The sequence below is a fragment of the Acinonyx jubatus genome, chromosome E1 (assembly GCF_027475565.1).
Source record: "Acinonyx jubatus isolate Ajub_Pintada_27869175 chromosome E1, VMU_Ajub_asm_v1.0, whole genome shotgun sequence".
Taxonomy (NCBI): domain Eukaryota; kingdom Metazoa; phylum Chordata; class Mammalia; order Carnivora; family Felidae; genus Acinonyx; species Acinonyx jubatus.
The window spans coordinates 891,418-904,039 of NC_069397.1; the positions used below are offsets into that span (position 1 = coordinate 891,418).

The window sequence follows — 12,622 nt, forward strand, 5'->3', positions numbered from 1 at the left end:
CCTTCCCACCTGGATCGGGTGCGGGTGGGTGGCCGGTGGGTCATGGCTGCCCACGTTTACCCCCTTTCAGTGCTCACGCCCTGTCTCCATCTCAGGAGCCCAGAGGGAAACCGTGCCTCAGCGGTCCCCATAGTTCTCACACCTAAATGGGGGTGCCGGGGGACTGCGGGGCCGGCTACCCTGCCGGAGGCCCCAGGCACCCCCCTCCTACCCCCAGCGGCTTGAAAGCAGCCGGCGCCAACAGATGGCGGTGGCTTCTCTGCGTCCCGTGCCCCCGAGGGCATCATGCCCCCTTGAAATGTCACCGATAAGTCGTAGCCACTCGGAACAGCTTTGCCATGGGTGTGCTTTACAGTCTTTCCCTGGGGTGGTTCGTGACACATTTGCAGTGAGTGTCACTGTCTCCACAGCGGGGGCCACAGGGCCCCTAGCATCCCGCGTGGCCGCTGCGGTGGACGCTGTGGGGGCACGGAGGGCTCGTCCCCGGCTGCTGGGCGGCCTGCAGACAGAGCGTTCCTGGCCCTGCCCTTCCAGGGCCGGCCCCCCAAGAGGGCCTCACCCGGGAGCCCACCGCCTTTCTGGGGCTGTCAGGAGCCCTGCAGCCATGGGCGGGCGGGGCCAGCCCGGGGTTGGGGTGTGGCTAGGGGGCGGGAGCGGGTGCAGCCACCTCCGCCCGCAGGCTTCCTGTCCTAACGGCAGCTTCAGGGTGCCGGGACCCAGGCTGCGCTGGTGCAGATGTCAGCGTGCCCCTGTCCCGTCGCCCCGGACGCGTGGAAGTCCTTCCAGCTGAGGGCATCGCGGAGGGTGGCCCTGTCTGCGGGGGCCGCACAGAGTGGGCGTGACTCCCAACAACCTTGGGCGGTGCCCCACGTGTAGAAACCCCTCAACGCTTTGTCCTCTTTGACCCTGACCATAACCTCCAGGGCGAGATCGTGACCCTTGTCTTATCTCTAAGATGCCCACAGAGCAGAAAGTTCCAGGACTTACCCAAGTTTCCCTGGAAACGGGCTTGGTCAGGGTTTGAACTTGGATCGGCCCAGTTCGGAAACCCACACTGCTGCCACCGCCCAGACGGGTGGTTCTCCAACAGGGTCCCACGCCCAGAGTGAGCTGGATGGGGTGGCTGGGGTGGCCGTAGGCAGACGGTGGCAGGACATCTAGCTCTGCCGGCTGGTTCATGCTCCTGGAAGATTCTCTCGTTCCGGGATGAGGTCTCCGGCAGGCCCTCAGTTTCTGGGTGCACTCTTAGGGATTAGTAGGTGTCCTGCCCGCCCCGTGAATAAAAAGTCTCTTCTCTGTATTGTCGGTTTTCGTCTCCTGCCCAGTTCCAAACAACTTCATCTTTCCCGTCACCTTCTAGCTGGGATGTCCCTCGGGCTGGGACAGGTGGCACAGGGACCAGAGGTCAGGACCACCTCCTGTCCACTGCTGGGGGTGGGGGGAGTCGCTGCCTGGGGCTGGCGCCTCAACGGGGGCTACGTCCAGGCTGGTCCTTTCTCTCCTGGGCCCCGATGGCAGTTCCCTGCTTCCCCGGTCCCCTGAGCCCTGGCTTCCCGCCGTCCACCCCGCGGTCTCTGACGGAATCCTGTCACCCCCTGTGCCCCGTTGTTCCGGGGTGAGTGCCCGCATCACCCAGAGGGCACCCAGCTTTCCAGCCCCACACCAGATGGTCATAACCGAGGCCTCCAGGCACGCAAGGGACAGGCGTGCCACCCTGGGAGTATCGTAAGCGGGTGGGACTTGGCTGGACCGGGGTGGGTGCCGTGGATGCCGCCGACCCCTCCCCCTGGTCTGGGGCCTGCAGCTCTGCCTCTGCTTGTTCAGGAAGCGGCTCAGGGGCCGGATGAGTTGTCTCCCTGGGTCCTTGGGTAGATTCAGGGGACACCGTCCAGCACTTTGCGGAAGCAGCTGCGGGGGCCCCGGGAACAGGGCCAGGCCTGGAGGGGCGGACGGGACCGAGGATCCCTGCCCGGGGGTCTGAAGACCTTGGCTTGAGCCCCAGCTCTGTCTCTGACTTCCTGCATGACCTTGGAGAGTCCCTTCTCTTCGCGGAGCCTCGGTTTCCTCACCCGCAGATTGGGGGTGAACATCCCTGCTCAGGTGGTCCAGCAGGGCTCTTGTGAGGACCAGGGGGGATACCGGCACAGGCGAGGCGTCCGTGTTCTCCTTACTGAGTAGCCGCGGGACTCGGTTGGTTCTCCCCTCCGCTCCTTGGCTTCTGTGTCTGTGAAATGGGCGTAATAAAACCTTTCTCGTGGGTTTGTCGTGCGGCCCAAAGGACCGCGTAGCTGCAGCTGACCAAAACTGTCTCCGATGAGCATGGCAGGACGGCAACTTGGTCGAATCAGCAGGAGCGTGTGGAACCTCCAGAGCGCCCGACCTTTGAGCTGACTTGGTTCCAAAACGCCGAGTCTCCGTGTCTGTTCAACGTAGAGGCGCACCTTGGGTCAGGTGTTCGTGTCAGGACCACACGGCTCTGGCCAGGCGGCAGAGACTTGCAGAGACACGGCCGCTGAGAGCCCACCCCTGTGGGCGGGTAGGCAGGCTATGTGCCCCTCATAACGTGGAGCTCTGTGTGTGCCGGTGTCCCGTGGCCCTCGAGGGTCCGTGACTGCTGTCCTGGAGAGAGGAACGGCCCCCGTTATTCCTGATGGCAGAGTTGTGGGGGGGCCTTAGCTGTCGGGACCTTAGGTGGCCTTTCACTTACCCACCCACCCGTCCATCCACCCGTCCATATATCCATCCATCTATATATCCATTCAACCACCCACCCACCCATCATCCCTCCGTATATCCACCTGTCGTAACCTATCTGTGTGTATATCCATCCGCCCATCCACGCAACCACGTATCCATCCGTCAGTATACCTATCCATCCACCCATCCATCCGAATTACCCCAGAAGTTAGCGGCCTGAACAATAAACGGGTGTCTTTCCCACGCGGTTTCCGCGGGAGGGGGCCTGGGGGCCGCTCTCCCGCTTGGCTCGGCTCAGTCTCCCTTGGAGTTCTGGTCACGGTGTGCAGGACCGCAGTCATCTGTCCGTCCGCAGCACGGAGGCTTCTCGGCGGAGATGCTGAGTGTCCTCCGGAGGCGGCCGCGGGCTCCCCCGAGAGGGCAGAGCCGTCCTGGAGGGTGCACGTGCCGTGGCCACGTTCTGTTGGTTGCAGCCGGCCACTAAGTCCAGCCACACTCAGCAGGGGCGGTGAGCCCCGCCTCTCAGAGGCAGGGGCATCCCAACTTTTGTGCGTGGATTTTGCACCCATCACCGAGGCACTGGGAGTTTCTGCCACTCTCTCAGCTTCTCCTTCTGCTGGGAACTGTCTCAGGACTGATCCCCTCCCTGGACGCCAGACCCTTTGGTGGTGGGGGGGGGGGGTGGGGGTGGGTGGCGGTGTGTGCTGTGGTTGTCAAGGGCAACGGTGACAGGCACTGTCAGATTCTGAAATCGGCCTGCTGGTTCCTGCAGCATGGGTGGTGGGAACTACCTGCCGCACAGGGGCAGGTCTGGAGGCGGGGCCGGTTGAGGTGGGGGCGGGGTTTGGTCTAAGGGGGCAGGTCTGGAGGCGGGGCAGGCTGAGGGGTGGGGCGGAGTTTGGTCTAAGGGGGCAGAGTTGGGGTGGGGTGGGGTGGGGTCTGTTCTAAGGGGGCAGGTCTGGAGGTGGGGCCGGCTGAGGTGGGGCGGGGTCTGGTCTAAGGGGGCAGGTCTGGAGGCAGGCCCGGCTGGTGGGGGGGTGGGGCAGACCTGGAGGCGGGGCCAGCTGAGGTTGGGGAGCGGGGTTTGGTCTAAGGGTTAGGGTCTGGAGGCAGGGCTGGCTGGGGCGGGGGCAGGTCTGGTGGCAGGGCGGGCTGAGGCACAGAGGGAGGCGTTTGGTGTAAGGCCCCAGAAGGGCGCAGGAAGGTGGAATGCAGAGTGCTCTGTGGCTGATGGGCGGTGGGCGGAGAGGGAGCCGTCCAGAGAGCCCCAGCAGCAGTCATCTGGTGGTGTGGCTCTCACCCCCAGGGCGGCTTGCCATCAGAACAGCGGGGAGTAAAGCGTGCCCAGACCGACCAGAAGAGTCCGCACGAGGGCCTCGGGCTGGGGCTGCTGGAGAAGGGCTGGGTTGTGGGATCTACTGCTGAGAGCCTCCTGAGAGCCCCGATGGTGTGCTCCGGAATTGATCCATTCCTTGCTTCCTTCAACCAGCTAGTGCGTGTTGAGGACCTGCTGTGTGCTGGGCACTTTGCTACGCCTTGGGTATACGGGGATGAACAAGACGGAACACAGCTAGCCTTCGGGGGTTGAGAGCCCGGGACCTGGGGAGAGGCAAAAAAACGGGACACGGGGCTCAACTGCTCTGTCTGCGCCCCAGGGGTGGCGGTTTCTCCAAACTCCTCCTCCAGGAAGTCTGCCGGGAGCTGCCTGGCGCCACGTGCAGGCTCAACTGCGTCCTCCCCACCCCCACTCGCCCCCTGTGTGCGTCAGCCTTGTCCCCGTCCGTCCCTGTGACACTGACCGTTCACTTGAGGACACAGGTGTTTGCAGGTAAAAGCCACCTAGAGAGGAACCCGGGAGGACCGGGCCCTCAGAAGTGGCCTTTTCCAGCATCAGGGCCAAGGGTGACCTCGGTGCCTGCAGGTGCGACCTTCACACTCCCAGCCGTGACCGCCCTGGCTTCTGTAGCAAAATCCAGTTTCCCATCAGAACGTTTGACTGTCACGGTCTCCATCTCGAATTTCCGTCCCTGTGGGTCTTCACGCTGCGTCGATAGCATCCCCGGTCCCCGGGATGGCCGGTCCATCAGCTCTCCTTCCCGGGGCTGAGTGCGGCAGAGATCCTTGTAGAAAAGAAAACTTGTTCTCAGCTTTATTGGCGGAACGTGCATGCAAATCCCCCCGGTAGAGACTCCTGTCATCGGCCAGGAACTTTGACTGTGAGGGGTTGCCCTTTCCTCTAGCAACGTACGAGCCAGTAGGAGTGTGTTCTGAGGTTTGGTGAAGACTGGTCAGACCGGGTCAAGAGGTCAGGGGAGACGTCACCCCAGGTCGTCCCTGGCTGAGCAAAGCGAGGGCTGTTCTGCCACCACGGTCTCGCAGCCAGGACGCCTGAGGCTCAGGAGGGTCAGGACCCGCCCGCTGCCCGTGGCTGGACGGTCTGCCAACCTCCGGCTCGGTCACCGTCCCCGCAGCCCAGGCCGACCACCGCCCCTTTCCTTCCTCTGCCTCTGCGTCACCCCGCAGGTGACCTGTCACAGAGCCCAGGCACCCCTCCGGCCCCACCCGGTCTCCACGAGGAGCCTGCCATTCATGGCGGGAGCAGGCCTTTCCTTGGCCCCCGAGGGCGTCTCTCCTCAGGAGGCTCCGTGGAGCAGGGCTTGCGCCCACGTTGGGTGCGTGCTGATTCAGCTGGGATTTGTAAGCCGGGGACTTGTACGCCGTTCCCAGTATGGGGTCCTGGGCAAACGGCCTCTCTCTGGAAACGGCTGTCTGCTCACCATCTGCCAACCACTGCCAGGCTGGGGCCCTCCCTGGTCAGCCTGTAGACTGGGTGGCCTTGGGGTGGGAAGCATCCTGAAACCCATCGGAGCCCACAGCCCTCCTGGCATAAGAGGGAGACTGAGGGCCAGGGAGGGGCGGCCCCCGGTGCAGGGCCGTCTGGATGGGGCATCTGTCCAGTGGGGGGTGTGCTGTGGAGAGTAAATGTCTGCGGGGCACCGCGAGGCCCGGGGGCTGGACCGGGGCCGGTGTCGGACGGGATCCTGGCCTCCCAGACGCCGCGTCCTGATGCCCTAAACCTGTGAATCTGCGACCTCAGCTGCGGTTGAATTGAGGTTCTTGATGCGGGGAGATTATCCGGAATTGTTTGGATGGGCCCCAGGTTATCCCAAGGATCTTCCCAACTGGGGGCCTGAGGGTGTGTGTCAGAGAACGTGTGATAAGGGAAGCAGAGGTGTGTGTGTGTGTGTGTGTGTGTGTGTGTGTGCCCGTGTGCATGTGTGTGTACGTGTGCACCTGTGTGTGTGTGCAGACACATGAGTAAGACTGAGACCAGGAGAGAGGGAATAATGAGACGTGGAGATTCTCCGCGGCTGCCGCGATGGCAGAGGCGGCCTGGGGGCCAAGGGCGCGGGTGCGTCTGGGCCCCCGGAAGGAGCACAGCAGCTGACGGCCTGATCTCAGACCCTGTGGCTCCCAACCGGGTGAGAAGTTGCTGTGGCTTCTGGTCACCGGGCGGGTGACCTGTTGTGGCAGCCGCAGGAGAAAGCACGAGGTACGAACCCCAGCTCTGAGCGTGAGGGGGACCGGGGGCCTTATGCGGTGGGTCCCGGTGGTGATGGTGACGGTGACCTGGGCTCTTCAGGCTGCAGGTGCTCATAGCAGTTTTCTTGGTGCCCAAAACATGGGCTCCTATACGTTTTGGGTAACCAAAACAATAAGTTAAAGAATAAAAACAGCTAAAAAAAAAAAAAAATTAAGTGTATGTTTTGGCACATAAGGGAACTTGAAAAATCTCCAAGCAAAAGTTTTCATTCGAATGCCACCGTTCAGTCTGACTATTTAAAAATACCTTCTCACTGTGCGCATCCAGATTCGGTCTCTTGGAATGAGAAGCAGATAAGAAAATTAAACAGCCGCGTCCCTCGGCGCCTGACAACTCTCATTGGCCTGTGTCCAGACGGGTCTGATGCGGCCCTTTCCCTCTTGGACAGAATTTCCGTGATCACCGGGGGAAATGCTCTCGGGATCTGCCCCGGCCTGGACCCGAGGGCGGCCCTTCTGCGTTAACCGCCCGCGTGCCCCCCGTGCCGGAGTCCCAGCTCCCAGAGGACCGCTCTGGCTCTTGGGCCTCCCGCCTGCTGCGGTCACCCGCGCTCAGTGTGCGCTCCGGGGAAAGCGCGTCCGGTAGGCGGCTGTGGCGGCAGAGGACCTGCCGGTGACGTTCTTGGGACTGTGGTCCTCTGGCTCGTCCAGGCGGCGTCTGGAATCGGAGCAGAAGGTGATCTTGGGCATAAGGTGAGCCAAGGGGGAAGGGCTGGGGCACTACCGCGTGAGCTCCCACGTGGGCCTGATCGCACACGGTTCCACGGCTCGGTGCTCAGTATTGAGCACTTCCTGTATGCCAGGCCTGGGGCTTGGCACCGGCACGGCCTTCAAGGAGGGCGTCGCGTGGAGAAAGAAGGAGGGTCGCGGGAGCCACGCAGACAGGTGTGTCACATGGGGGGGACGCCGGCTCTGGTTCCTGGGGAGGACCCGGGCTTTCCCACTCGGCGCAGGAGGACGGGGGGGGGGGGGGGGGGGACACTGTTGTCCGGTGGCTTCGGTGCCACGGGCTGGGCTGCTCCTGTAGCACGTCTGCCTTTCTGTTTTCTCACTGCGGAGACCGTGCGTCCCCAGGGACGAGGACTCTGTCTTCTGCCCCTTCTCTCCTCTGGCAGGCCGACAGGACCTGGACGGAGAGCCTGGTCTCCCCGCTCTGTCCCTGGTTCCCCAGGGCCGGGCCCTGACATCCCGGGAGGAGCTTCCCTTTGCGTGGGGCTGACGGTTCATGCTCCGGGGCGCTCCCGGGTGCTGGGGTAGAGGCCTTCTTCCCCTCTCCTCCCTCGCTGCTTTGAGGCCAGCATCCTCGCACACCGGGCACCCGGGGCGCCTTTTGGATCATTTCAGTGGGGGCCGTGGCTTCCCTGAAGTGGCCGAGGGGCAGCGCCCCGGAGCCAGCGAGGCCGTGTTCCCTCGGACGTCTATGCTGCGCCCCCAGATCGCGCGCACCGCCGTGGCCCAGGAGGCGTACGTGGCCTCTCTGCGCTTCCGTGAGACCCCGTGTCACGGCTGCAGAAGGATGAGTCATGCCGCAGCCAAGGGGGACCTGGGAGAACGTCGCAGTCACCGGGACGGCTGCCCACGGCCTCCAGCCTCCCACGACCCCCCTGCTTTCCTCTCCCTGGTGTGGCAGGAGGAGCTCAGACACGCAGGGACATTGCCGGGCTCCGGGTCAGGGCCCGAGAAGGCAGCGTCCCCCTAAGTCACACAGCCGTCATGGTCCTCGCCACATGCAGGGCAAGCTCTAGGTCCCCTTTCCCGGCAACAGAGACGCCTTTGTTCTGGGACCAACCTCTCGCTGCCGCCCGCCGCTGACCTCTGCCCCGTCCCTGCGTTCCAGGTGCTGCACGTGCCGTCCTACGTCTGCACCACTGTCGGCAGCCTTAAGTCTCGTGTGCACGGGAGACCCCTGATTGTCCCCCAGGACCCTCCCCCAGGCGGGGCTGCGTCTGCCGCCTGGGCTCGTCCTGAGCGAGGACACGCTGCATCATGTCCCTGCTGTTCTGCTCCGTCCTGGAGGATGGGGACCCGTCACGTCCTGTTCTCGAGTTCTCGGTCCTGGCACGGGGACGCTCGCCAGAAACCCCTGGGACACGGGGCTGAGCTGGGGTTTCTGAGACCATGTCTGATACATGGCTCCTGTGTCCCTCAGCCGAGCTCAGGCCCGGAAGGGAGGGGACAGGGTGGGGCAGGACTGTCGGACGAGGCTGACGGAGGTCAGCGGAGGGGCTCCTGGCTTAGCTGCGTCTCGAGAGGGCTTGTGAGGCTGCAGCCCCAGGCCAGGCCTTGGGGCCACTCGCCCGAGAGGAGAGCTTTTGTCCGGTGGCCAAGTCCTTGCTGGCAGGGTCCACGACTTGGAGAGAGCCAGAGGCCAGTGGAGAAGGCTGACGGGGGAAAACAAAAGGACCTCTAACCCTGACTTTCTGTCACATGACAGTTTCCAGGGAGGTGGGTGCCTGGTCCGGGTCTCAGTGCTGACCCGAGACCGGCTCCCTCACACCAGCCCCTGCCCGGCCCCGGGGCACTCGGGGTGGGGTTCCCCGGCTTGGGCAGAAGCCTCTGAGGGGACCCGGGAGACATAAGGTGGGGTCTGCTGGGCTGCGCTTCTCTGGGCTGATAAATAGTTGTCCCCAGCCAGCGTGGCTAAAGAGTCATCAAACCACGTAATTCAGAAATCACGCTCCTTAAAAACTCCCCATTGAACGTGCGGTGGAAAACGCTAATCCAGCACACAAGGTGGTGGTTTATTTTTCTAGACGGGGAACATTTTCTTCAGTCACATAACGACCGTCCTTGACATAATGGTGAAGGGCTGTGAATTTAAAGCAGCCTGGGTCTCAAGGAGCGTTCTCTGTTGTGTGGGGGTGCTGGCCGCGCGGGGATGGCGGGGCAGCTGCTTCCTGGCCGGGCCGTGTCTTCATCGAACTAACTGCTTGCAAAGACCGGAATTTACCAAATGAGACTTTAGTGAGTAATTCTTGTTCACACAAACGGCCGAAATTAAACCTCTGTGCCCGTGCTGGGCGGGCTGTCACCTGGGCCGACGACGCGTCAGGACCGCGCCACGGAGTCAGGCGGAGCCAGGGTGCCGCGCGTGGGGGGCGGGGGGCCCCCGCTCTGGAATCAGGAAGGTCACCGTTCAATCCCCAGCTTTCCCACTCCCTGTCAGGGAGGCCCGGGGCGTGTCACCTGCACCCCCCAGCCTCAGTCTCCCCATGTGTGAAACGGGCCCATGGGTGGTGTCCATGGAAGTGTTTGGTTCCCTGCGAAGGTGCAGGTGGGTGTTGGCCAGCCCCCGCCTGAGGGGGCTGGGCCGGACCAGCCCGGGAAGAAGAATTATGGCGACTCGGGAACGAGAGAAGAAGCCATCCCCCGGCACCTGCCTTTCACAAAGGTTGGAGTCGGTGGCACGGACAGGACTCAGCACCCAGGGCACCTCTGAAGATCAGCTCCACTGGACGCGGTCACACAGCCACTTAACGCACGGGGTCCACGGTCGGTCGGGCTGGTTGCTGGGATGCCGAAGCCGTAGGTGAAACACACAAGCTTTGGCGGCCCTGCCCTTGTGAGGCCGAGGAAACGGCGATAAGAAACGGGGTTTTCTGACCCCTGGGCGGCCCCGTGTGGCAGGTGAGACAAGTGGCGAAGACAGTCCCCTCCCCACCTCCCCTCAGCTCTGGGCTGGCCACATGCCTTCCTGGGGTGTTGACAGACTGTGCACGAGCAGGGACTCTGGAAACACGTTCGGTCTGCTCTCTCGCCATGAGACGCTTCCCCTGCACCCCGGGCTCGGAAATAAACACAGAAGGAATGGACCAGAGCCCAGCTCGGTGGCGAGGACCCAATTCTGGGCAGAGCGGCCTGGCCCGGCCCGGGCAGCCCCAGCTGACCTGCAGATATGCGGACAGGACCCCCGAGAGGTTTCTGGCAGGTTGTTACACAGTGGGGCCCGACTGATGCAAGGTGCTTCCGTAGGTGTTGGCTCACCCAGTCTGGGCATAACTTCAGTAATTCTCTTTTCCACACGAGGAAACGGGGGCTCAGGGAGAAGAAGTGGCTTCTCGAGGTCACAGCTGGTCAGAGAACTCGGCATGCGGCTGGGTGTCCCTTCCCTCGTCTGTCAGTGGCTTCTGCACGGGGCACCGGGGGCTGGGGCCCTGGGACCCAAGGCGGGGGGATGTGTGTCGGCGGGGCTGGCTGGGCTCCACCACCTCCCGGGCGCAGCCAGCGACCGGCCCGTGGCTCGCAGCGCAGCGTTTCCTGTGATCCGGGTTGGTGCCAGGCTGGCCCTGGGCGGAGGCGGGGGGCCGTCTGTCACGCACGCGTTTAGCGGGCGGCCGCGCCAGCGACTAAGCGGTACGGCGCTCGTAACGGTGTCGTCCCACAGCGGTGTCATTCGTGTTGTCAGAATGGTGTGATGTCCCACGCGGCGTGGGCCTTCAGAAATGCACGTCCGGCGCCGTGTGAGGCCAGAGCGGGCGTGCCCAGGTCCCGGCTCTGGAAACACGTGGGATTGTTGGTTCCCACTTGAGAAGATGGGAGGGAGTGCGCCGTGGGGCCGACGCACGGGCGCGCGCCGGGCTGCCTGCGATGGCTCATTCGCCGAGCCGGCTGGCGTCAGGCGTCCTGGCCCTGCAGCGGCAGGGCAGGGGGGCCACCGCAGAAGTGCCCTCGCCGGGCTCCCCGCTCCCTGTAGGAACAGCCCTGCGGGCTTGGCAGAGGCGCCCCCTCCCTGCGGCTCAGGCCGCCAGCGGTCAGCGCCCTGACGCGGCACGTGTTTCCGGCTCTGCCTCCTCCAAGTCGACCTCCGCACGGTGGCCACTTGGGGGTCTCAGGCCAGACACTACACTGACCCTCCCCTGCGTTCTGCTCTGGGCGCTGAGACGGAGGCCCGAGCCCCCGCCCCGGCCTGCGGTGTGATCAGTGCTCAGCCGGGAACACAGAACCTGTGCCAGAGGGATGTTCCCTGGGGCCTCACCGCAGGGAAGGAGCCCGAGTCCCTGAGACGGCAGCGGGAAGGTGAGGTGACCCAGGGCAGTGGCTGCAGGGACCCGGGAGGCAGGGCCGCCCGCGGGCCGGAGCCTGAGGGGAAGCACGCGCTCGGCCTCCCTCTCCCCTTCCGACTCCTCCAGCCGGAAGTGAGCTGGGGCGTGCGTCCATGGAGGGACGCGTACATGGGGGTCGTGCAGGCGCGTGCTGTTGCCGTGGGGCTGGAAGCCGGTCTGCGTGTCCATCACCAGGAAGGCGGTACACCGCTTATACGCTCACCCGCTAGACGGGTGCTCAGCAGCTCGACTGTGTGCGGACCCTAAGCGCCGGCGGGGACGATGGGCTCGTCGCTGGCCATGTGCCGTGGCACCGGTGCCCAAGCTTGCCCTGCTGTGCGTGGCGGGGCCGACCCCGGCTTCCCCGCGCCCGGCGTCCGGCTGCGGGGGCCACTGCAGGGACACCTGCGGTCTCATTGAGCATCGGGGCTGCCCCCCGGGGGGCCCGCGCCGTGGAGAGGCCGCCACGGGTTCAGGGAGCCGTGCCCTGTGCCCACGCCGGCCGGCCGGCCCTCTGTGCGCGTCTGGCCTGACCACGGAAGGCCACGGAGCCCTGGAGGTTCACGAGCGATTCTTTGTCCCGTGTGAGCGCTGGGTTCGTCGTCACCTTTTCCTCTTCGTTCTTCCCTCATTTTGCCCAAGTGCCTCCTCAGGAAGCTTTCTCAGAGGAGACACGGGGCGGTGGAGGTGTGTGGGGCCCGTGTGGGAGCGGCTCCGCGCTCCGTGCCATGGCGAGCTCCGGTCTCGTGTCTGCCTCCCGCGGGTGGCGGCGCTTGGCCCCGCTGTCCTGTGAATCTCCGGGCTCGGGGCACACGGGGAGCGGGACACCGGCACATGGCTCCAGACCCCGCGGTGGCCCTCTGTTTCTGAGCGCAGGGACGGCAGCCTGTCCCCGGGGCGTCCCCGGGCTCCGTGGCGTGAGCACTGCCTGCTCTGTGCACCGTGTCCCCAGCCCGCAGCTGTCCTGGGACCCTCCTCTGCCTCCGCCTCCCCGTCTGGGCCGCGTGGAGGGGGCATACCGAGGCGGGGGCCGCAGCTGGGAGGGAGGGGGTCACGTCTCACGGGGATCTCGTGTCTTTGCACCACGTCGTAACGCCCAACTGTCCGTCACCTGAGCGTCTGGGAGTGACGCCACAGGAACACCGTCCTGTGAGCCCCTCCCCCACTGCCCCCAGAGGGCAGCCCTCGGGGTGGAGGGTGGAGCTTGGGGGGGGGGGGTCACAGGGCCTGGAAGATAGAGACGAGATTAGGGTGCCGGGCTCTAGGGGGCTGGCGGGCCG

At 64.6% G+C, this 12,622-nt stretch overlaps 1 long non-coding RNA gene across 2 annotated transcripts in view; it reads left to right on the forward strand.

Annotated features, from left to right (window-relative positions):
- The window catches only part of LOC113595933 (uncharacterized), a 40,145-nt gene that overhangs the window by 17,593 nt on the left and 9,930 nt on the right, over positions 1-12,622 (forward strand). The window contains exon 3 of one of the 2 annotated variants that reach the window (XR_008293932.1): positions 6,690-6,993. The exons of the other annotated variant lie outside the window; for it this stretch is intronic. This is a non-coding gene — a long non-coding RNA (uncharacterized LOC113595933). The remainder of the gene's footprint in view (positions 1-6,689; positions 6,994-12,622) is intronic. 2 annotated transcript variants of the gene reach the window in all.